We start from the raw sequence: 24,165 nt of genomic DNA on the forward strand, positions 1-24,165 counted from the left end.
CACTTCGGGAGGCCGAGGCAGGCAGATCATGAGGTCAGGGGAGAGAGACCACGGTGAAACTCTATCTCTACTAAAAATACAAAAAATTAGCCGGTCGTGGTGGCAGGCACCTGTAGTCCCAGCTACTCGGGAGGCTGAGGCAGGAGAATGGTGTGAACCCGGAGGCAGAGCTTGCAGTGAGCTGAAGTTGCGCTACTGCACTCCAGCCAGGACGACAGAGTGGGACTCCGTCTCAAAAAAAAACACACAAAAATTAGCTGGGCGTGGTGGCATGCACTTGTAGACCCAGCTACTTGGGAGGCTGAGGCAGGAGAATCACTTGAACCTGGGAGGTGAAGGTTGCAGTGACTGCATTCCAGCCTGGGCAACAGAGCAAGACTCCATCTCAAAAAAAAAAAGACTTGACCAAGGTCTGTAGCTAGTCAGTGACCAAGCCAGGTTTGTTTTGAGCCGGTTTTGAAGCCAGGCGGGCAGCTCCAGAACCCTCATTTTTATCCGCTCTCCCTGGTGGTTGTTGGAAATGTAGGCACTGGGCTTCGTGACTTGTGTTTCTAGGCAACAGCACTGCTGGCATTTGCGCCAGGACAATCCCTCATTGTGAGGCTGCCCCAGGAGTGGCTGGACTTTTGACCCACCGACCAAGTGCCAGAAGTGGCCTTCTGGCCATTATTCCCCTGGTATTTCTAAAATTCATTACCCACAAATAATAGGGCTTTCACTGGCCACCTATACCCCTGCACCACTGCTTCAGACCCTGTCTGATTTCTTTCCTCTCCTTTCCTTCTCTCTCTCTCCCCTCCTTCCTTCCCTTCCCTTTCTTCCTTCCTTCCTTCCCTTCCCTTCCTTCCTCTCTCCTCCCTCCTCCACTCCTCCTTCCTTCCCTTCCCTCCTTCCCTTCCTTCCTCCCTCCCCTCCCTCCTTCCTTCCTTCCTTCCAAACAGAGTCCTCACTGTTCTGGGTCCCTACAGCTCCGCCTCCCGGGTTCAGGCCATTCTCCAGCCTCAGCCTCCCGGCGGGGCTGGGCTGGCGCCCGCCACCATTTGGGCCTTTGTTTGTATTTTTTAGTAGGAGGCAGGGTTTCACCATATTGGCAGGCTGGTCTCGAACTCCTGACCTCAGGTGATCCTCCCGCCTCAGCCTCGCCCAGTGCTGGGATTACAGGTGTGAGCCACTGCGCCTGCCCTTGGGTTTCTTTTTGAGTGATGAAAATGTGATATTGACTGTGGTGGTGGTTGCACAACTCTGTGGATATGTTAAAAATCATTGAAGTATATGCTTTATTTATTTATTTAATTTATTTTTCAACTCCCAAGCAGTTGAAAGAAGTATACTTTTTTTTTTTTTTTTGACGGAGTCTCACTCTGTCACTAGGCTGGAGTGCAGTGACGCAATCTAGGCTCACTTCAACCTCCACCTCCCGAGTTCAAGGGATTCTCCTGCCTCAGCCTCCCAAGTAGCTGGGACTACAGGCGCACACCACCACGCCCAGCTAATTTTTGTATTTTTAGTAGAGACAGGGTTTCATCTTGTTGGCCAGGATGGTCTCGATCTCTTGACCTTGTGATCCGCCAGCCGCAGCCTCCCAAAGTGCTGGGATTAGAGGCGTGAGCCACCGCGCTGGCCCAAAGTATACATTCCAAATAAGTGAATTGAATGGAATGTAAATATATCTCAACAAAGATGTTACAAAACAAATGAATGAATGACATTTACCTTGTAGATGTAAACAGAAAAACAACCAAAATGCACACAAATGTTTACAGTGGCTTTATTCAGCAAAAACTGGAAACAACCCAAACATTCTTCAAAAATGAATAGAAAAACAAACTCTTTCCCATCCAGACAACGGAGCACTCCTCAACATTGAAAAGGAATAAACCTGGCCGGGTGCGGTTGCTCATACCTGTAATCCCAGCACTTTGGGAGGCCAGGGCAGGAGGATTGCTTGAGGCCAGGAGTTCGAGTCCAGCTTGAGCAACACAGTGAGACCCCCCCCTATCTCCACCAAAAAAAAAAAAAATTACCTGGACGTGGTAGGTATCATGCTTATGATCCGAGCTACTTGGGAGGCTGAGATGGGAGGATTGCTTGAGCCCAAGGCATTGAGGCTACAGTGAGCCAAGATCGAGCTACTGCACTCCAGCTTGGTCAACAGAGCAAACCCTATCTCAAAATAAAGAAATAAGGGCGGGCACAGTGGCTCGCATCTGTAATCCCCGCACTTTGGGAGGCTGAGGTGCGTGGATCACCTAAAGTCAGGAGTTCGAGACCAGCCTGGCCAACATGTGAAACCCCGTCTCTACTACATATAAAAAATTAACCGATGTGGTGGCGCATGCCTGTAATCCCAGCTACTTGGGAGGCTGAGGCAGGAGAATTGCTTGAACCCTGGAGGCGGAGGTTGCAGTGAGCCAAGATTGCACTATTGCACTCCAGCCTAGGCGACAGAGCGAAGCTCCACATCGGAAAATAAATCAATAAATACATAAATAAATTTCATGCACGTACTTGTGAGGATAGAACTGGTTTTTCTGATGTCTTAGGATCACACCGTACGTGGTTCTGCAGCTTGCTATCAGTGCATCTTGGAGGTGATTCTGTGTATAGTCTGTGTGGAATCTCATTATGTGGGTGCACCATATGTTACTTAACCAGGCCTGTGCGGCTCCTCCTAATGAAGCTGAAAGAATGTCTTTGTCCACGCGTGTTTTCACATACCTGTGGAGGCTAAGTACCTGGAAATGAATCTCTGGGCTGAAGGGTACATGTTCTGTAACAGGTCATTTGATAGGTTCAACCCAATCGCTCTCCAAACGGGCTGTGCTGATTTTTACTCTCCGGTAGCATAGGAGGAGCTCCCCTGTTTCCGTGTAGCTTTGCTACTGTGTGATCTCACTATTTTTATTTTATTGTGCCTGGTTACCAATGAGGTTGAACATTACTAGCCATTCATATTCCTCTTCTGTGTTGGTACAAACCTTCTGACCATTTTCAAAACTGGCCATTCATATTCCTCTTCTGTGTTGGTACAAACCTTTTGACCATTTTCCTCCTGTGCTGTTTGTCATTTTCTTGTTTACTTGTAGTAGCTCTTTATTTATTGTGGATCCACAGTCTGTCTTACATGTCACAAACATTCCCCCAAGGCTGCTTTTGTCTTTTGACTTTGTATGTGGTATCTTTTTTCAGGAAGAAGGGTTTAGTGTTTTGCTTTCTGTTAGCCTTTCTTCATTGTATATTATGGCCTTTGGGAAGGTTTATCCAGGACAAAATGTTTATAAAAACAGAGCAGGCAGTTTATAAAATAAATGGATGAAGGGAGAGACTAATGTCAGCGCTTCCCTCTTCCCCACTACATCCTGTAGAACGGGGCTTTAAGGAGCTATTTCTACTGTTCTTCTCCCTCCCATATTAAATAAAAAGAGAGGTTTAGTAGATAAGAAAACAGGTCTCTGTGTGTGTGTGTGTGTGTGTGTGTGTGTGTGTTGGGACTGTGTGGATGACAGGGCAGTAGGGAGAGGTAAAAATGAAAGCCATCTGCCAAGGAACCTCAACTCCCCAGCCTCTGACTCAGTAACTCTCCACTCAGTAACTGAAGGAAACTGCTGGAAATGGGGAGGAAGCTATTAATGCCCAGAGCTGGCCACCAGGGCATCGGGCACCTTCCTGGATACCCGGGGGTGTGGGTGGTCACAGCCACTGAAGCACAAACCCCGTGGCCTGGACACTCAGTGTCCCGCGGGAAGTCCCGGTATTTAATTGCCTGAAAATGGGTACAAGGTCTGTTCCCATGTGCGAAATGGGGGATTCACAGCAGCGCGTTTGTGTGTCTCACTGCATGGAAACTGTACTCTGCGTCTGGAATTTTACGTCAAGAGAAAAAGCCAGTGCTACAGAACGCAGCCGCGCGATGTAGGGCTCACATCTGTAATCCCAGCACCTTGGGAGGCCAGGTCAGGCGGATCATGAGGTCAGGAGTTCGGGGCCAGCCTGGACAATATGGTGAAACCGCATCTCTACTAAAAATACAAAAACAACCGGGCGCTGTGCCCGCTTTTTCCCGTAATCCGCGCACTTTGGGAGCCAGGCGGGTGGGATCACGAGGTCAGGAGATCGACCATCCTGGCTAACATGGTGAAACCCCGCCTCTACTGGGGGTGCAACAAATAGGGGCCGGGCGAGGTGGCGGGCTCTAGTCCCAGCCACTCGGGAGCCAGGCGGAGAATAGCGTGAACCCAGGAGGCGGAGCTTGCAGGTGAGCTTCTGTGATTCCCACCACTGCACTCCAGCCTGGCGACACAGCTTGTGGACCGCCCCAAAAAAAAAAAAAATACAAAATTAGTCAAGGCAGGGCACACACGCCAGGGTCCCAGCCACAGGAGGATTGAGGCAGGAGAATCAAGGAACCTCGGGAGGTAGAGGGCTGTGCAGGAGCTGAGACGCGCCACTGCACTCCAGCCTGGTGATACAGAGACCCCATCCCAAAAGCTGGAGCATCAGCTCGTTTGACATCTCAGCACTTTGGGAGGCCGGGAGACAACACAAGGTCAGAGACGAGACTATCCTGGCTAACACGGGTGAGTTTCTCCCCGCCTCACTGGGGTGCCTGGTGGGTCTAGTTGGTGGATGGACATTTCGTAGTCCTGAAGAGCTGAGTGGGGCTGAGGCAGGAGAATGGTGGGGCCTGGAGGCGGGAGCTTCGCAGCTGCCGGGCCTGCCTGGCCATGGAGCCGAGACTGTCTCTAAAAAAAAAAAATAAAGCAACCCTGCTACTGACACATGCTACAACATGAGTAAACTGGAAGACGGATGCTCTGAAAGTAAAAGAAACCAGGACACAAGAGGCTGCCATCTAGCATAGGATTCCATCTATGATGAACTGCACAGAGACAGACAGTAGATTACTGGGTTGCCGGCGCCGTAGGGGAAGAGGGGAGAGCAGGAAACGCTCGCCACGTTTGTGGAGTTTCATTTTGGGTGATAAACATGTTCTGGGCTGGGCATAGTGGTTCACGCCTAATCCCAGCTTTGGGAGGCTGGGAGGCAGGAGGATCATTTGAGCTGGTGGTTTTGAGACCAGCATGAGTTAAATAGCAAGGCCCTGTCTCTCTGAAATAAATAAATAAATAAAATAATTAAATTAGCCACACGTGGCTCTAGCCAGGGTCTCCCAGCCACAGGCTGAGGTGGGAGGATCATTTGAGCTCAAGAGTTGGAGGTAGTGGCTGTGAGTGAAAGCAGAATGGATTATTTTGCACTCCAGCCTGGAGACAGAGCGTAATCTCATTCCCAAAATAAATAAAAATAAAGAATTGGGTGAGGGTAGGGAACTTTTTTTTTTTTTTTTTTTTTGAGATTTGAGTCTGGCTCTGTCATTTCAGGCTGGAGTGTAATGATTCCCAGCTCACTGCAAGCCTCGGGCCCTGGGTCTACCATTCTCCTGCCTCTAGCCTCCCAGGCTGGGACTATAGGCTGTCACCAAATTCCTGTCTCCTGCTAGTTTTTTTTGTATTTTTTAGTAGAGACGGGTTTCACCCCAGAAGTTAGCCAGGATGGTCTCTGGACCTCTGACCCTTGATCCACCCTGCCTCAGCCTCCCAGTGCATAGGGATTACAGGCTGGAGCCACCGCTGCTACCGGCCTTTTTGAGATCTTGGAGTCTTCCGTCACCAGGCTGGAGTGGCAGCAATCTATCCTGTCACTCTGCAGCCCTCACTTCCTGTCTGCCATCCTCTCCTGTCTCTAGCCTTTCCCGAGTAGCTGCTGGGACTACACCACCCCTCTGTGCTAAATTTTTAGTATTTTAGTAGAGATCGGCCTGTTCCTGCCAGCCAGGATGGTCTCGATCTCCTGACCTCGTGATCCGTCCGCCTCGGCCTCCCAAAGTGCTGGGATTGCAGGCGTGAGCCACCGCGCCCAGCGAGGAGAGGGAACTTTGAGGACAGGTCAATAGGTGCAGCAAACCACCATGGCACACATATACCTATGTGACAACTGCTGGTCTCAAGTGATCCACCTGCCTTGGCCTCCCAAAATCCTGGGATTACAGATGTCAGCCACCACGCCTGACCCCCATTTACTTTAAGGGGCACAGATGTTTAAGAGAGATCTGTCTCTAAAAGGTAAGAAAAACACTGGGCACGGAGGCTCATGCCTGTAATTCCAGCACTTTTGGAGACCAAAGCAGGAGGGATTACAGGCGTGAGCCACCGCGCCCGGTGAGGGGAGGGAACTTTGAGGACAAAGTGCCTGTAGTCCCAGCCAGGAGGTCAAGACTAGCCTGGCAACACACCAAGATCCAGTCTCTACAATTTTTTTAAAAATAATAATTAAAAAAACAGAAAAAGAAGCAGGAAATAATTTCAGGAAATGGACTGAGATTTATCTTTTTTCTTTTCTTTTTTGTTTTTTTGAGATGAAATCTTATTCTGTTACCCAGTGTGGAGTACAGTAGCGAGATCTCCGCTCACTATAACCTCCGCCTCCTGCGTTCAAGTGATTCTCCTGCCTCAGCCACCCGAGTAGCTATGATTACAGGTGTGTGCCACCATACCCAGCTAATTTTTGTATTTTTAGTAGAGACGGGGTTTTGCCATGTTGGCCAGCCTGGTCTCAAACTCCTGACTTCAGGAGATTTATCTATTTTAGGCAATTCTGATCAATATCTACCCCTTCCCCTCACGAAAAGTCTTTCTACATTTAAGCTGATTTCCAAGTTTACGTAATGTTATGTGTTGAATTGTGTCCCACTTAAAAAAAAAAGATATGTTAGGCTGGGCATGGTGGTTCACACCTGCAATCCCAGCACTTTGGGAGGCCAAGGCGGGCAGATCACCTGAGGTCGGGAGTTAGAGACCAGCCTGGCCAATATGGTGACACCCACCTCTACTAAAAATACAAAAATTAGCCAGGCATGGTGGCGTGCGCCTGTAATCCCAGCTACTCAGGAGGCTGAGGCAGGAGAATCACTTGAGCCTGGGAGGCAGAGGTTGCAGTGAGCCGAGATCACACCACTGAACTCCAGCCTGGGTGACAGAGTGAGATCCCATCTCAAAATAAAAATGTAGGAGAAATCTGGACACAGACAGGCATGGACAGAGAGAAGACAAAGTGAAGAGACACAGGGAGAAGGTGGCTACAAGCCAAAGAAGCAGCCAGGAACAGATTCTCCCTCACAGCCCCAGAAGGAACAAACCCTACCGACACCTTGTTTTGGACGTCTAGCCTCCAGAACTGTGAGACAATAAGCTTCTGTTGTTTAATCAATCCAGTGTGGTACTTGTTTATAGCAGTCCTTGAAAACTAATATATGTAGGAAAACGAAGCTCTGAGAAAAGGCAAAATAATTTTGAAGACAAACATGAGAGAGGCTTGCCCAACCAGAAATCCAGCTCATTATTCAGCCTTAGCAAAGAGGAAAGCATGGCATTTACATAAGGTTAGACAAAGCATACTATCCCATTGGGGATTAAGAAAAATAATAGAATAAAGATTAGATAAGCACATTAACAGAAAAAAAAAAACGCAGAGGGCTAGGTGCAGCTACTTGGGAGGCTGAGGCAGGAGGATCACTGGAGGCCAGGAGATAGAGGCTACAGTGAGCTGTGATTACACCACTGCACTCCTGCCTGGGCGATGGAGCAAGGCTCAATAAATTTTATTTTATTTATTTATTTATTTATTTATTTATTTATTTATTTTTGGAGACAGAGTCTCACTTTGTTGTCCAAGCTGGAGTGCAGTGGCACAATCTTGGCTCACTGCAACCTCCGCCTCCTGGTTCAAGTGATTCTCTCGCCTCACCCTCCCAAGTAGCTGGGATTACAGGTGCACAGCACCACGCTGGGCTAAGTTTTTGTTATTTTTAGTAGAAATGAGGTTTCACCATGTTGGCCAGGCTGGTCACGATTTTTTTTTTTTTTTTTGAGACACAGCTTCACTTGCCCAGGTTGGAGTGCAATGGTGTGATCTTGGCTCACTGCAACCTCCGCCTCCTGAGTTCAAGCGATTCTCATGCTTCAGCCTCCTCAGTAGCTGGCATTACAGGCACACACCACTACACCCAGCTAATTTTTGTATTTTTAGTAGAGACAGGGTTTCACCATGTTGGTCAGGCTGGTCTTGAACTCCTGACTTCAAGTGATCTGCCCACTTTGGCCTCCCAAAGTGCTGGGATTACAAGTGTGAGCCACTGTGGCCAGTCATAAGTATTTTTTATTATAAAATATTTGGGCTATTTTGTTTTGTTTTGTTTTGTTTTGTTTTGAGATGGGGCCTTGCTCTCACTCAGGATGGAGTGCAGTGGTGCAATCTCAGCTCACTGTAGCCTCCGCCTCCCGGGCTCAAGTGATCCTCCTGTTACGGGATCTTTGGGGTGTAGATTTTCTTCCCATAAACCTCTGTGGCTGCAGTGCCTTTCCCCAAGTTCTTGTCCTGCGTCCAGGAAGAATGAGGTATGCAGACAAGTAAAGGGTGAAGAAGGCGAAGAGGAGCTTTATTTAGTCTTAGAACAGCTCAGAGGAGACCGATGGTGGGTAGCTCCTCTCAGTAGGCAGGTCACCCCATCGAGTGTTCAGCTCTCAGCAGAGATGAGTCCCTGGAGAGGGTGGCTCCTCTCCGCAGGCAGGTCATTTAGGCGTCTCTGCAGGTCTCTGAAGCTCTCAGCAGAGAATGTAGCTCCTCTGTGCAGCTGATCATCCCGTTGTCCCTCTGTCCTCTGTCCTCTGCCCTCTGTCCTCTGCCCTCTGCCCTCTGTCCTCTGCCCTCTGTCCTCTGCCCTCTGCCCTGCTCTGGTGGAGCCCGGGGCTTTTATGGACCTCAGAGAGGAGGAAGTACGTGCTGGTTGGTCCATGGGCCGCCATGGGTGGGCCCCGAGGAGGCACAAGTCCCCACTCTTGTCTGTGGGATTGGCAGCCTGGCCCCCAACCTTCAGGCCATCCCTGGCAAGAAGGTGGGGCCTTACCAGGGGACCCCTACCCCCAACTTCCGCCCAAGAATCTGTCTGCCTCCCGCTGCCATTCATGGCCCCAGGACTGGACCCCAACCCCGATCCCAGATCAGAGCTGGTGCTGGGAGAGAAGAGAGGCCAGGCAGCAAGAGCAGACACCCGGGAGCCTACAGAGATTGGGGGAGCCTTCCCGGCCCCTGAGAGTGTAGGCTACAGAGAGGCCCAGGTCCTGAGCCTCGGAGGGCGGCCAGAACTGCATCGGGGAGCTCCTGCCTTGCCAATGGGAAGGGGCGGGGCTCCCACTTGTCTCTGGCTCCTGCCCACTCTGTGGAGCAGGAGGCCCAGGTTGGCAGCCATGGGTGGCCCGCTGCAGCTGCACCCGGGAGGGCAGACCCTGTCTACTCCTGGCCCCCGCAAGAGCACAGTCAATCCACAGTGGCGGTTTGGGCAGCTACAGTGGCACCTGGGGAACTCCCGCCACAGCTCAGAAGGGGCAGAGCTTCCACCGGTTCCATGGAGTGTGTAGCCCCAGCCGCACCTCCCTGCTGCAGCCGGCATAATGACAGCAGCCACTGCCATCACCCCTGCCTCAGTCTCACTAGTAGCTGGGACTACAGCGTGTGCCACCACGCTAGGCTGATTTTTAAAATTTTTAGCAGAGACAGGGGTCTCCCTATGTTTCTGAGGCTGGTCTGAACTACTGAGCTCCAGCTCGGCCTCCTGCCTCAGCCTCCCAAAGTGCTGGAATGACAGGTGTGAGCCACTGCGCCCGGCCTAAAATACTTGTTTTGGTTTTTCTTTTTGTTTGTGAGACAGTCTTTCTGTTCTGCACATGCAGCAGGAAATTGGATCTCTACCTCAGCATACTCAAAAGAGTTGAAATATAACCTATTTGTAGTTATCAGCGACCTGGGTGAAGACACGCCTGGCAGGAGGGTGTGGGATGCCTCATTAAACCTGAGTGAGAATGAATTCGAGGCGGAAATGGGAGAGATGATTTATTTGCCAGCTGGGGAAGGAAGAGGCAGGCCCAGCCCAGAGGGAGAACGAGAGGCGGAAGATGACATTGGCTGCATGCCTGACACCTGCCTGAAGTTAACCAGGGTCAGCCCGACCTTTCCTCCCCCAGGATGTCTCCCACTTGGCTGACAACATCCGCTTTAATTAACATAGCACAGTAGTACACTTCATGTGTACAGTTACACCCTTAGGGCCGTGAGTAGCCTAATTTCCTTGAGCGGCAGAGAAACCATCGTCTGTTCAAGCATGCCGTCTGGAAACTTAGAAAGGGCTCATGACTCCTCTCTGCTTTCACACCCCACATCCCATCCAGTGGGAAATCCTGTTGACCTTCAAAATGCACCCAAAGTCGGAGCCCCAAAGGCCAGGCGCCATGGCTCTCACCTGTAATCCCAGTACTTTAGGAGGCCAAGGCAAGACAGGTGGATCATCTGAGGTCAGGAGTTCAACATCAGCCTGGCCGACATGGTGAAACCCTGTCTCTACTAAAAAATACAAAATTGGCCGGGTATGGTGGCACACGCCTGTAATCCCAGCTACTCGGGAGGCTGAGATAGGAGAATCACTTGAACCCAGGAGACGGAGGCTGCAGTGAGTCGTGATCGCACCATTACACTCCAGCCTGGGCAAGACACAGTGAGACTGCACCCCAACAAAAACAAAAAGAAAGTCTGACCCCCCACAGCTACTCTAGCCACGATCTCTCTCACCTAGACAATTACAGTCACCTCCTCGCTGCTTCTGGCCTTGTCCCCAACAGAAAGGTCCCCATATGGCAGCAGAATCCTTTGACGGAAGTGACGTGATGTCACTCCCTTCCTCAAATGCCTCCTGCGGCTCCTGCCACACTCACTAAAAGACGTCTTTACCACAACTTACAAGCTCCCTGTTCCCTGTCTGACCTCATCTTCCACCCGCTCTTCCTCTATTCCATGCACACTGTGACTGGGTTTTGTTTTTTGTTTCTTTTTTTTGAGACAAAGTCTTGCTCTTGTCCCCCAGGGTGGAGTGCAGTGGTGTGATCTCGGCTCACTGCAACCTCTGCCTCCTGGGTTCAAATGAGTCTCCTGCCTCAGCCTCTCGAATCTGGAGTTACAGGCACCCGCCACTAAAATCGGCTAATTTTTTTTGTATTTGAGTAGAGATGGGGTTTCTCCGTGTTGGCCAGGCTGGTCTCGAACTCCTGACCTCAGATGATCCGCCTGCCTCGGCCTCCCAAAGTGCTGGGATTACAAGGGTGAGCCACCGCGCCCGGCCAAGGGTATTGGTTTCTTATTGCTCCTGTAACAAATGACCATATACTTAGTGGCTCCATAGGAGACAGATTTATTTATTACCTTACTGTTCTGGAGGTTTCCTTTTTTTTTTTTTTTTTTTTCCTACAGGATCTGGCTCTGTGGTGCAGGCTGGAGTGCTGTGGCCTGATCATGGCTCACTGCAACCTCAGCCTCCTGGGTTCAAGCAGTTCTCCTGTCTCAGCCTCTCGAGTAGCTGAGACTACAGGTGTGTGCCACCATGCCCGGCTAATTTTTAAAAATTTTTTGTAGAGACTCTTCATATGTTGCCCAGGCTGGTCTCCAACTCCTGGTCTCCAACGATCCTCCTGCCTTGGCCTCCCAAAGTGCTGGGATTACAAGTGTGAGCCACCACGCCCGGCTGAGTATTGCAATTCTACATGAGATTTGGGTTAGGACACACACCCAAATCATATCACGGGGATTTGCCATGTTTCCCAGGCTGGTCTCAAACTCCTGGGCTCAAGGCATCCTCCCACTTCAGCCTCTCAAAATGCTGGGATTACAGGCGTGAGCCACTGTGCCCGGCTGAACTATACTCTTTCTTTCTTTCTTTTTTTTTTTTTTTTTTTGAGAAAGAGTCTCAGTCTGTCACCCAGGTTGGGGTACAACAGTGCGATCTCAACTCACTGCAAACTCCGCCTCCCTGTTTCAAGTGATTCTCATGCCTTGGTCTCCCAAGTAGCTGGGATTACAGGTGTGTGACACCACGTCCAGCTAATTTTTTGTATATTTTTTTAAGTGGACATGAGGTCTCACTATGTTGGCCAGGCTTGTCTCAAACACCTGGCCTCAAGTGATTTGAAAGCCTCCGCCTCCCAAAATGCTGGGATTGGAGGCATGAGCCACTGTGCCTAGACTTATACTCTCTTTTTTTTTTTTTCTGTCACCCAGGCTGGAGTGGAGTGGTGTGATCTCTACTCACAGCAACCTCTGCCTCCTGGGTTCAAGTGATTCTCGTGTCTCAGAGTAGCTGGGACTACAGGGACGCACCACTACAAGCAGCTAACTTTTGTATTTTTAGTTGAGAGGGGGTTTCGCCATGATGGCCAGGCTAGTCTCAAACTCCTGGCCTCAAGTGATCCGCCCGCCTCAGCCTCTCAGAAGGCCTTATACCCTCCCTCCCTCCCTCCCTCCCTCCCTTCCTTCCTTCCTTTTCTTTTTCTTGAGAGGGAGTCTCACTCTTGTAACCCAGGCTAAAGTGCAATGGCACGATCTCCACTCACTGCAACCTCTGCCTTCCAGGTTCAAGCAATTCTCCTGCCTCAGCCTCCTGAGTTGCTGGGATTACAGGCGCCCGCCACCATGCCTGGCTATTTTGCATTTTTTTTTAGTAGAGACGGGGTTTCACCGTGTTAGCCAGGATGGTCTCGATCTCCTGACCTCGTGATCCGCCCATCTCGGCCTCCCAAAGTGCTGGGATTACAGGTGTGAGCCCCTGCGCCTGGCCACCTTACACTCTTTCTCAAGACCTCTCCTCCTCTTGAGCCTGGGGATGGTTCCCCTCTTGCCTACTCAGCAACAACAATCCAGCCACTTTCCCCTCTTGCTTCTCTTCTAGCATCTAGAAATCCAGATCATTCCCATCAGCACGTGAACCTGCTGTTTGAGCTTCCCTGCTCTTCTGACCTTTCTATCAAAAGAATTGACTTTTAGCTGGGCGTGGTGGCTCATTCCTATAATCTCAGCACTCTGAGGCTGAAGTGGGAGGATCACTTGAGCCCAGCAGTTCGAGGCTGGATTGAGCTACAACTGTGCCTCCACTCCAGCCTGGGTGACATAGTGAGATCCTGTTTCTACAAAACATTTTTTTCTTTTTTGAGACAGAGTCTTGTGATGTCACCCAGGCTGGAGTGCAGTGGCGCGATCTTGGCTCACTGCAGCCTCCGCCTCCTGGGTAAAAGCAATTCTTCTGCCTCAGCCTCCTGAGTAGCTGAGACTCCAGGTGCCCGCCACCACACCAGGCTAATTATTGTATTTTTAGTAGACACGGGTTTCACCATGTTGGCCATGCTGGTCTTGAACTCCTGACCTCAGGTGATCCATACGCCTCGGCATCCCAAAGTGCTGGGATTACAGGTGTGAGCCACCGTGCCCAGCCTACAAAACATTTTTAAAAATAATAAACCAGGCATGGTAGCACACGCCTGTAGTGAGCCATGATGTCACCACAGCACTCCAACCTGGGTGACAGAGTGAGACCCTGTCTCAAAAAAAAACAAAAACAAAACAAAACAAAACAAAAAATTTACTCTGCACCTGGCCGTAATGAATCAACAATTGGAATTTGTGTTTATAAGACGGGTGAACATATGGGCCCCTTTGCTGGTCCCCACCTGGCCTGGTTCTCCTGTTCTCCAGACTGCACACTCATGCCTGGGAACCTGCGTCTCCTCTCAGCCGCCCCGACGATGGCCCGATCCACATGGCGTTTGATCTGCCCACTTCAGAGCCTTCACCTCCGGCCTGCAGCCCATCAGAGGCAGCTGGAGCCAGGCCTCCTCCCCACATGGGCCTTTGAGGATGGGATGAAAGAGGCTAGGCTGAAACCAACATGAGTGGCCAAACGGGGAACTCAGGAATCCCTGGTGCTACGCCCAGGAATAGGGGTGGGTGGCGGGGAGGCAGAGCAAGGGATGCTTCTTGGGGTTAGCTGGCAGTGCCAGAATGACCTGGGCATTTACTGATCACCTCCTGTGTGCTCAGGCCTGTGTTAGGTGATGCTGAGGACATAGTGGTGACTGGCCTGGCCCTCACAGGGCTTACAGGCCAGTGGAGCAGATAGGCCAGTGCCCCAAGAGCAACAACCTAGTGGGCACAGGGCTGGGATGAGAAAACCTAGCTGACGCAGCCAAGAAGGGCTTCCTGGAAGAGGAGGTTCTTAAGTTCTTCACAGAGTCTATGATGCCCATCTTGACCTACCTCTTCAGCAACATCTGATGACACTTCCCTGCAATCCCTTGAATCCAGCCACACTGTTCCTTCTAATTCTTTTCATTCTTATTTATTTATTTATTCATTTATTTTGAGATGGAATCTCACTCTGTCGCCCAGGCTGCAGTGTAGTGGCATGATCTCGGTTCACTACAACCTCCACCTCCTGGGTTCAAGCAATTCTTTTGCCTCAGCCTCCCGAGTAGTTGGGATTACAGGCGCCCGCCACCATGCCTAGTTAATTTTTTGATTTTTTTGTAGAGATGAGGTCTCAGTAGGTTGCCCAGACTGATCTTAAACTCCTGGGCTCAAGTGATCCTCCTGCTTCAGCCTCCCACAGTGCTGAGATTATGGGCTTGAGCCACTGCACCTGGCCAAGAAAAATTTTTTTTTTTCTTTTTGAGATGGAGTCTTGTTCTGTTGCCCAGGCTGGAGTGCAGTGGTGCAATCTCGGCTCACTGCAACCTCTGCCTCCCGGATTCAAGCGATTCTCCTGCCTCAGCCTCCCGAAAAGCTGGGATTACAGGCACGCGACCACCACACCCAGCTAGTTTTTGCATTTTTAGTAGAGATGGGGTTTCACCATGTTGGCCACGTTGGTCTCGAACTCCTGACCTCGTGATCCGCCCATCTCGGCCTCCCAACATGTTGGGATTACAGGCCTGAGCCACAGTACCTGGCCAAGAAATTTTTTTAAAAGAGCTCAGTGCTGCAAGAAGAATTCATCCGCAATCTGAAGGAGGACAAGGAACCTCCCTGGTGAGGGACTGAGAAGAGAGAAGCTGGCAGAAGAAACAGCAAGTGCAATGAATCCGACATGAGAATGAACTGAAGTGTTCAGGAATCAGATGGAGACCAGGTGCCATGGCTGACACCTGTAATCCCAGCACTTTGGGAGGCCAAGACAGGTGGATCACTTAAGGCCAAGAGTTTGAAACCAGCATAGACAGCATAAGGAAACCCCTGTCTCTATTAGATTTAAATTAAAAAATATAAAAGTGGGCCAGGCACTGTGGCTCATGCCTGTATTGGGAGGCCGAGACAGGCGGACCACCCAAGATCAGGAGTTCCAGACCAGCCTGGCCAACATGGTGAAACCCCATCTCTACTAAAAATACAAAAAAAAAACTGGGTGTGGTGGCACACGCCTGTAATCCAAGCTACTCAGGAGGCTGAGGCAGGAGAATCGCTTGAACCCGGGAGGCAGAGGTTGCAGTGAGCTGAGATCACACCACTGCACTCCAGCCTGGGTAACAGAGTAAGACTCTGTCTCATAAATAAATATGGCCGTGCGCAGTGACTCACACCTGTAATCTCAACACTTTGGGAGGCCGAGGTGGGCGGATCACGAGATCAGGAGATCAAGACCATCCTGGCTAACACGGTGAAACCGCATCTGTACTAAAAATACAAAAAATTAGCTGGCTGCAGGCGGGCACCTGGTCCCAGCTGCTCAGAGGCTGAGGCAGGAGAATGGTGTGAAACTGGAGGCAGAGTTTGCAGTGAGCCAAGACGCCACTGCAATCCCGCCTGGGCTTACTGTGAGCGACTCCATCTCAAAAACTAAATCGATACGCACATACACACATACATAAATGCATACAATAAAATATAAAAGTAAAATGTCAGTTTCTACTAAGAAATACAAAACTAGCCGGGCGCAGGTGGCGCATGCCTGTAGTCCCAGCTACTCGAGGCTGAGGCTGAGAATATGTGAACTCCGAGGTACGGAGCTTGCAGAGCTGAGATCCGCCACTGCACTCCAGCTCTCAAAGCGATAGAGCTTGGTGACTCCGCCTCAAAAAAAAAAAAAAAGTAAAATGAAATAGGGTTTTATTTTACTTTTTGAGACAGAGTTTCACTCTGCTCCAGGCTGGAAAGTGCAATGGCGTTGATCTTGGTTCATACTCGCAACCTTTGCCTCTAGGGTTCGCGATTTCTCCTGCCTCAGCCTCCCAAGTAGCTAGGGATTACAGGCGTGCTACCATGCCTCGGCTAATTTTGTATTTTAGTAGAGATGGGGTTTCACCATGTTGGCCAGACTAGTCTCAAACTCCCAACCCCAAGTGATCCACCTGCCTTGCTCTTCTGCTGGATTGAGACGAGCCCTCGAATTCGGTCAAAAATTTTTAAATTAAAAAAAATTTTTTAAAGAATTTGGCCGGGCGGTGGCTCAAGCCTGTAATCCCAGCACTTTGGGAGTCGAGACGGGCGGATCACGAGGCCGAGATCGAGACCATCCTGGCTAACATGGTGAAACCCCGCCTCTACTAAAAAATACACAAATACTAGCCGGGTGAGGTGGCGGGCGCCTGTAGTCCCAGCTACTCAGGAGGCTGAGGCAGGAGAATGGCATAAACCCGGGAGGCGGATCTTGCAGTGAGCCGAGATCCGGCCACTGCACTCCAGCCTGGTCGACAGGGCAAGACTCCATCTCAAAAAAGAAAAAAAAAAAAAGAATTAGAGGCAGAGGTGGCAGTGGGTGCATATCACGCCACTGCACTCCAGCCTGGGCGACAGAATGAGATCCTGTCTCAAAAATAAATAAATGAATAATAAATAAGCAAGGAAGCTTTTAAAGCAAGCCCATGAACGCTGTAGAAAAAGAAAAAAGAAGAAGAGAAAACATTCCCTTGTTTGCAGTCTCTGTTGACTCCTTTATTTCCTGCCTTCTCTGCTGCAATGTAGCCTCTCCTCACCCTATGTTCCCCAATCCCTGGCAGGGTGCCTGACGCAGAGTTGACATCTGGCAAATATTTGTTAGATGAAGGAAGGATCCAAGATCTCCAGAAGAAAACAGGGTTTGGTGAAGAGGCAGGGGGCGGGGGGGGCGCAGAGAGTTTCAGGCACCCCAATTCAGAAATGAGCAAAGGACTTGAATAGACATTTCTGCAAAGACATACAAATGACCCACAATGCACACGAAAAGATGCTCAACGTCACAAATCATCAGAGAAATTCAAATGAAATCTATCAGGGAACAGCATGGGCAAAGGTATGGAGCAGAGAGAGGGTTGGTGTTTGGGGGCCTGGAGGAGGTTGTGTATCGCTGGAAGGAGGGAGGGCAGGAGAGGCAGTGGGAGGAGGAGGGGTTGGAGCGAGGAGGAAGGATAAGAGGGGAGGATGGAGAGGAGGGAGAGGAAGAGAGAGGACAGAAGTGAGAGAGGAGGAAGAGGGGAGGAGAGAGGAGAAGGGTGGAGGTGGAGGGCCAGATGTGAGTCAGCTCCCACACTCACAGACCTAGCATGAAGGAAAGATGGAGAGTTTTTCTGCACCGGACATTTGGGGATCTTTTTGGGTAGGGGCAGCAGTGGTGGAGGAGATGCCTCTCTGGGAAACCCTCAAGTTGGCTTTCAGAGGAGGGTGCTGAGGGACAGGCCTCCCCGTCCAGAGCCTTCTAAGGACTTTCTGCACAGCGTTCCACCACGGAGCCTTCTGGAACAGGCCGTGACTGCTTGGCAGCCTCGGCCGTCCCCACTCCCGGGTCACCGCCCAGGCCTCCTCATGCCTGGACTCACCCTGCTCCTTCCCTGCCCCCCACGGTAGCCCGAGGCAGGCACTTTTTATAGAACACTTCAAAAAAAATTCATAGGTAATTGAAGTCACAAGGCTCATTTCTACAGTCACAGGAGGGGACACAGTGGAAAAACCTTCTCCTCTCCCCTGTTCCCTCCCCTCCAGGCCCCTCCTGGGAGGCACCAGGACCTCCGCTCAGCTTCCTTCATCCCATCCTCAAAGGCCCACGTGGGGAGGATGCCCGGCTCCAGCTGCCTCTGATGGGCTGTAGGCCGGAGGTGGAGGCTCTGAAGTGGGCAGATCAAATGCCACGTGGGCCGGGCTGCCATGAGGGACGCTCAGAGGAGAAGCAGGTTTCCAGGCATGAGCGTGCAGGGTGGAGAATAGGAGAGCCAGGCCAGGTGGGGAACCAGCAGAGGGGCCGGTTTCTCGTGTTTTCTCCGGCAGAGAGTCCCAGACTGTCTACCAAATGCAAGCACAGGTGGAGAAATGCTGCCCAGGCCATTCACATGTGTCTGCAACTTTCATTTATTTTATTTACTTGTTTATTTGAGACAGAGTTTCGCTCTTGTCAGTCAGGCTGGAGTGCAATGGCACGATCTCGGCTCCCTGCAACCTCCACCTCCCGGGTTCAAGCGATTCTCCTGCCTCAGCCTCCCAAGTAGCTGGGATTACAGGTGCGTGCCACAACGCCCGGCTAAATTTTTTTTTTTTTTTTTTTGAGACGGAGTCTTGCTCTGTCACTCATGCTGGAGTGCAGTGGGGCGATCTCAGCTCACTGCAACCTCTGCCTCCCGGGTTCAAGCAATTCTTCTGCCTCAGCCTCCCATGTAGCTGGGACTACAGGCTCACACAACCACGTGCAGCTAATTTTTGTATTTTTAGTAGAGACGGGGTTCTCTGCTAAAGTGCTGGGATTACAGGTGTGAGCCACCTTGCCCAACCTCATTTATTTATATTTGAGACAGGGTCTCTCTATCTCTGTCTGTCTGTCTGTCTCTCTCTCTCTCTTTCTCTCTGTCACCCAGGCGGCGGTGCAGTGGCACAATTCGGGCTCACCTGCTTCCTCCAACTCCTGGGCTCAAGCCATCCTCCCATCTCAGCCTCCTAAGTAGCTAGGACTATAGGTGTGCCCCAGCACACCTGGCTAATTTTTTTTTTTTAGGAACCAGTATTTATTATCAAAATCATATTCAATATCAAGAAGACGCCATAACTACAAAAAAAAAAAATTGCACACAGTGCAATCTCAATGCAAACAGTCAGATGGAACCCCAGTCATTAAACAAGTAATTAAATTAGCCTGAAGAGCAACTGATTTTTTTTTAACTTTTTTTTTTTTTTGAGATGGAGTTTCGCTCTTGTCGCCCAGCTGGAGCACAATGGCACCACCTCTGGCTCACTGCAACCTCTGCCTCCCTGGGTTCAAGCTTTTTGAACATATTTATATATCCAGCCAACAAATTAAAATGGTTAACAAGTGGTCCGCTGTGGTGGCTCACACCTGTAATCCTAGCACTTTGAGAGGCCGAGGTGGGTGGATCATCTGATGTCAGGAGTTTGAGACCAGCCTGACCAACATGGTGAAACTAAAAATACAAAAAAATTAGCCCGGTGCGGCGGTGGGTGCCTATAGTACAGCTACTTGGGAGGCTGAGTCAGGAGAATTGCTTGAACCCAAGAGATGGAGTTTGCAGTGAGTTGAGATTGCACCACTGCACTCCAGCCTAGGCAACAGAGTGAGACTGTCTCAAAAATAAATAAATAAATAAATAATAAAATGATTGGCCAGGTGTGGTGGCTCACACCTGTAATCCCAGCACTTTGGGAGGCTGAAGCGGGTGGATCATGAAGCCAGGAGTTCAAGACCATCCTGGCCAACATGGTGAAACCCCGTCTCTACTAAAAATAAAAAAATAAAAAATAAAAAAAAAATGAGCTGGATGTGGTGACATGTGTCTATAAACCCAGCTACATGGGAGGCTGAGGCAGGAAAATCACTTGAACCAGGGAGTTGGAGGTTGCAGTGAGCCGAGATCGTGCCACTGCACTCCAGCCTGGCAACAGAGTCTCAAAAAAAAAAAAAAATTAAAATGCTAAATTAAAAAAAAAATGCTGCCAGGCATGGTGGCTCATGCCTATAATTCCAACACTTTGGGAGGCTGAGGCAGGCAGATCACAAGGTAAGGAGATCGAGACCATCCTGGTTAACACAGTGAAACTCTGTCTCTACTAAAAATACAAAAAAAAAAAAAATTGACTGGGCGTGGTGGCAGGCACCTGTAGTCCCAGCTACTCTGGAGGCTGAAGCAGGAGAAGGGCATGAACCTGGGAGGCGGAGCTTGCAGTGAGCCTACATCCTACATCGCACCACTGCACTCGATCCTGGGCTACAGAGCGAGACTCCGTCTCATAAAAAAAAAAAAAGGAAAAAGAAAGGCCAGGTGTGGTGGCTCATACCTGTAATTCCAGCACTTTGGGAGGCCGAGGTGAGCGGATCACAAGGTCAGGAGATCAAGATCATCCTGGCTAACACGGTGAAACCCCCGTCTCTACTAAAAATACAAAAAATTAGCCGGTGTGTGGTGTATGGGTTTCAGTCCCAGCTACTGGACAGGCAGGAGAATGCATGCGTGAACCCGGGAGAGGCAGAGCTTGCAGTGAATTGAGATCGCTACCACTGCACTCCAGGCCTGGGCCATTGCAGAGCAAAGACTCCTGTTTCCAAAAAAAAAAAAAAAAAGCTGGTGTGTGCTCACGCCTGTAATCCAGCACTTGGGAGGCCAGGTGGTGGATTCACTGAAATGTGGGAGTTTGAGACCAGCTTGGTCAACATGGTGAAACCCCATCTCTACTAAAAATGCAAAAATTAGCCAGGTGTGGGGGCACATGCCTGTGGTCCCAGCTACTTGGGAGGCTGAGGCACAAGAATTGCTTGAACCTAGGAGGCAGAGGTTGCAATAAGCTGAGATTGCACCACTATACTCCAGCCTGGGCAACAGAGTGAGACCGTGTCTGAACAAAAAGAAGGAAAAAATAAAATGGTTAGCAAGAGGGCCGGGTGCAGTGGCTCATTCCTGTAATCCCAGCATTTTGGGAGACCGAGGCGGGCGGATCACCTGAGGTCAGGAGTTCAAGACCAGCCTGACCAACACGGAGAAACTCTGTCTCTACTAAAAATACAAAATTAGCCAGGCATGGTAGCATACCTGTAATCCCAGCTACTCAGGAGGCTGAGGCAGGAGTAGCGCTTGAACCCGGGAGGCGGAGGTTGCGGAGCGCTGAGATTGCACCATTGCAGTCCAGCCTGGGCAACAAGAGCGAAATCCTGTCTCAAAAAAAAAAAACAATACAAATTCAGAGGTCTGGTATTGATGTTTTAAAAAGGCAACTGCTTAAGCATTTCTATTTATTCGAACATCAATCTTGGCCACTCAGCTTCATGCCGTTCATCATCTGGCGGACTCTCTCAGCCACCTCTGGCTATCCGAACTTAACCACACTGCACCCCTTGGACTTCCGGTTCTCCATTTTGATGTCAGTGTGAAGCACGTGGCCACACTCGTTGAATTTGTCCTTCAGCATCTTCCATGTAAAACTGAATGGGAGATTTCTTACAAATATCTGGTATGCCTTCCTGGCCACTCCCAGGAGCATGGTCTCCTGCTCTGCCAAAGGAACCTGCAAAGCTTCCAAAGTTGTTACACTCCATATTGATGGCACAGTCAAAGCTGGCATTGCCACTACCACCCATGGCCAGACCCATGCACGCGAGGCTCTTGGCGCCCATGTGCTCTAGGCCAGTGACCATGTGATCCGTCATGGGGCCCATGTGCCCCAAGCCAGCCTCCATGCCTGCAAGCACCATATGCTCTATGTTCAGGCCCATGCGTTCAATGGCAGGGTGAATGTGCTCCACGCTTGAGCGCATATGCTCCATGGTCTGGCCCACACAGTCAATGGCAGCGGCCATGCACTTGAGGCTAAAGTCCATGACACCTGGATAATTTATTAAAAACTTTTGCCGGTGCGGTGGCTCACGCCTGTAATCCCAGCACTTTGGGAGGCAGAGGTGGGCGGATCACAAGGTCAAGAGATCGAGACCATGCTGGCCAACTTGGTGAAACCCCATTTCTACTAAAAAAAAAAATACAAAAATTAGCTGGGCGTGGTGGTGCATGCCTGTAATCCCAGCTACTCCGGAGGTTGAGGCAGAAGAATAGCTTGAACCGAGCAGGCGGAGGTTTCAGTGAGCCAACATTGCACCACTGCACTCCAGCCTGGAGACAGAATGAGACTCTGTCTCAAGAAAAAAAAAAATTTTTTTTTGCAGACAGTATCGCATTATATTGCCTAGGCTGATGCACCTTTTTCCTTAAGAGTAAATTGGCTGGGCTCAGTGGCTCATGCCTGTAATCTCAGCCCTTCGGGAGGCCAAAGTGGGCAGATCACAAGGTCAGGAGATTGAGACCATCCTGGCTAACATGGTGAAACCCCATCTCTACTAAAAATACAAAAATTAGCCGGGAAGGGTATGCACTGGTCCCGGCTACTCAGGAGGCTGAGGCAGGAGAATCCAAGTGGAACCCGGAGGTGCAGAGCCACAAAGTGAGTCGGTGATTGTGCCACTGCACTGCCTGGGCAATGTAGAGCCTGGGCAACAGAGCAAGACTCCACCTCTCAAAAATTATATATGATATATATAAAATATATATTTTATATATTATAGGTATATTATATATAATATATTTTATATATTATAGGTATATTATATATAATATATTTTATATATTATAGGTATATTATATAATATAATATGTATATATTATAGGTATATTATATATAATATGTTATATATTATATTATATATAATATGTTATATATATTATAGGTATATTATATATAATATATGTTATATATTGTATATTATATATACAGAAGCTATATATATTATAGGTATTATGAGTATATATAATATATTATATATATATAGGTAGTATTATATATAATATATTATATATAATATAGTAGTTATTACATATAATATAATATATATATTATAGTGTATATTACAAGCTATATATATTATATGTATATCATATATATATATGGATGGTTTTGCTCTGTTACTCAGGCTGGAGTGCAGTGGTGCAATCAGAGTTTACTGCAACCTTGACCTCCTGGGCTCAAGCGATCCTCTCACTTCAGCCTCCTGAGTAGCTGAGACTATAGGCATGTGCCACCACACCCAGCTAATTTTTGTATTTTCTTTGAGACAGAGTCTAGCTCTGTCACCCAGGTTGAAGTGCAATGGTGTGATCTCGGCTCACTGCAACCTTCACCTCTTGGATGCAAGCGATTTTCATGCTGCAGCCTCCCAAACAGCTCAGATTACAGGCACGTACCACCACACCTGGCTAAGTTTTATATTTTTACTAGAGACAGCGTTTTGCCACATTGGCCAGGCTGGTCTTGAACTCCTGGCCTCAGGTGATCTGCCCACCTCGGCCTCCCAAAGTGTTGGGATGACAGGCGTGAGCCACCACACCCAGCCAAATTTTTGTATTTTTTGTAGAGACAGGAGTCTTGCTATGTTGCCCAGGCTGGTCTCAAACTCCTGGGCTCAAGCCATCCTCCCACCTCGGCCCCCCAAAATGCTGCAAGTACATCATGCCCGGCCTGGTCAAATATTTACTGGCATGCCAGTACGATGCCTGTAGATGTGGCTCACTCTTTTCTACAGCTGCCTAGTGTTCCATAACATGAATGGGCCATAACATATTTTGCTAGTTTCTTCCTGATATGTACTTAGTTTGCTTCTAGTCTTTTGCTACTGCAAGCAGGGCTGTGGTGATTTTTCGCATGCAAGACAATAGCCGTGGAATAAATCCCTCAGAGAAGAACTGCTGTGTCAAAGGGTGTGGGAGGATCTAAGATTAAGGCCTTTTGCCTAATGACTTTCCAGGGAGGCTGTACCAACTTCCACACCCACCAGCAAATGTGTCAGAGTGCAGAAGCTTCTAACAACACAAACTTGATTGTGTCACTCTGCTGCTTAGACCCTTCAGTGGTCCTCACCGATCCTTCGTGAAGCCTTTGGATTCTCCCTTCATGATATAATCCGGTGTTGGCTGGGCGCGGTGGCTCACACCTGTAATCCCAGCACTTTGGGAGGCAGAGGCGGGTGGATCACCTGAGGTCAGGAGTTCAAGAACAGCCTGACCAACATGGCGAAATCCCATCTCTACTAAAAATATAAAAATTAACTGGGTGTGGTGGCAGGCACCTGTAATCTCAGCTACTAGGGAGGCTGAGGCTCAAGAATCTCATGAACTCAGGAGGTGGAGATTGTGGTGAGCTGAGATCTCACCACTGTACTCCAGCCTGGGCAACAGAATGAGACTCCATCTAAAAAAAATAATAAAGTAAATTAAATTTTTAAATGGGCAGGCG

General features: G+C 49.5%; 1 pseudogene; it reads right to left on the reverse strand.

Annotated features, from left to right (window-relative positions):
- Positions 1-21,027: 21,027 nt before the first annotated feature.
- Positions 21,028-21,792, reverse strand: LOC110741869 (annotated as a pseudogene).
- Positions 21,793-24,165: the final 2,373 nt, after the last annotated feature.

This window comes from Papio anubis, chromosome 20 (genome assembly GCF_008728515.1).
Source record: "Papio anubis isolate 15944 chromosome 20, Panubis1.0, whole genome shotgun sequence".
In the NCBI taxonomy this organism is placed as follows: Eukaryota; Metazoa; Chordata; class Mammalia; order Primates; family Cercopithecidae; genus Papio; species Papio anubis.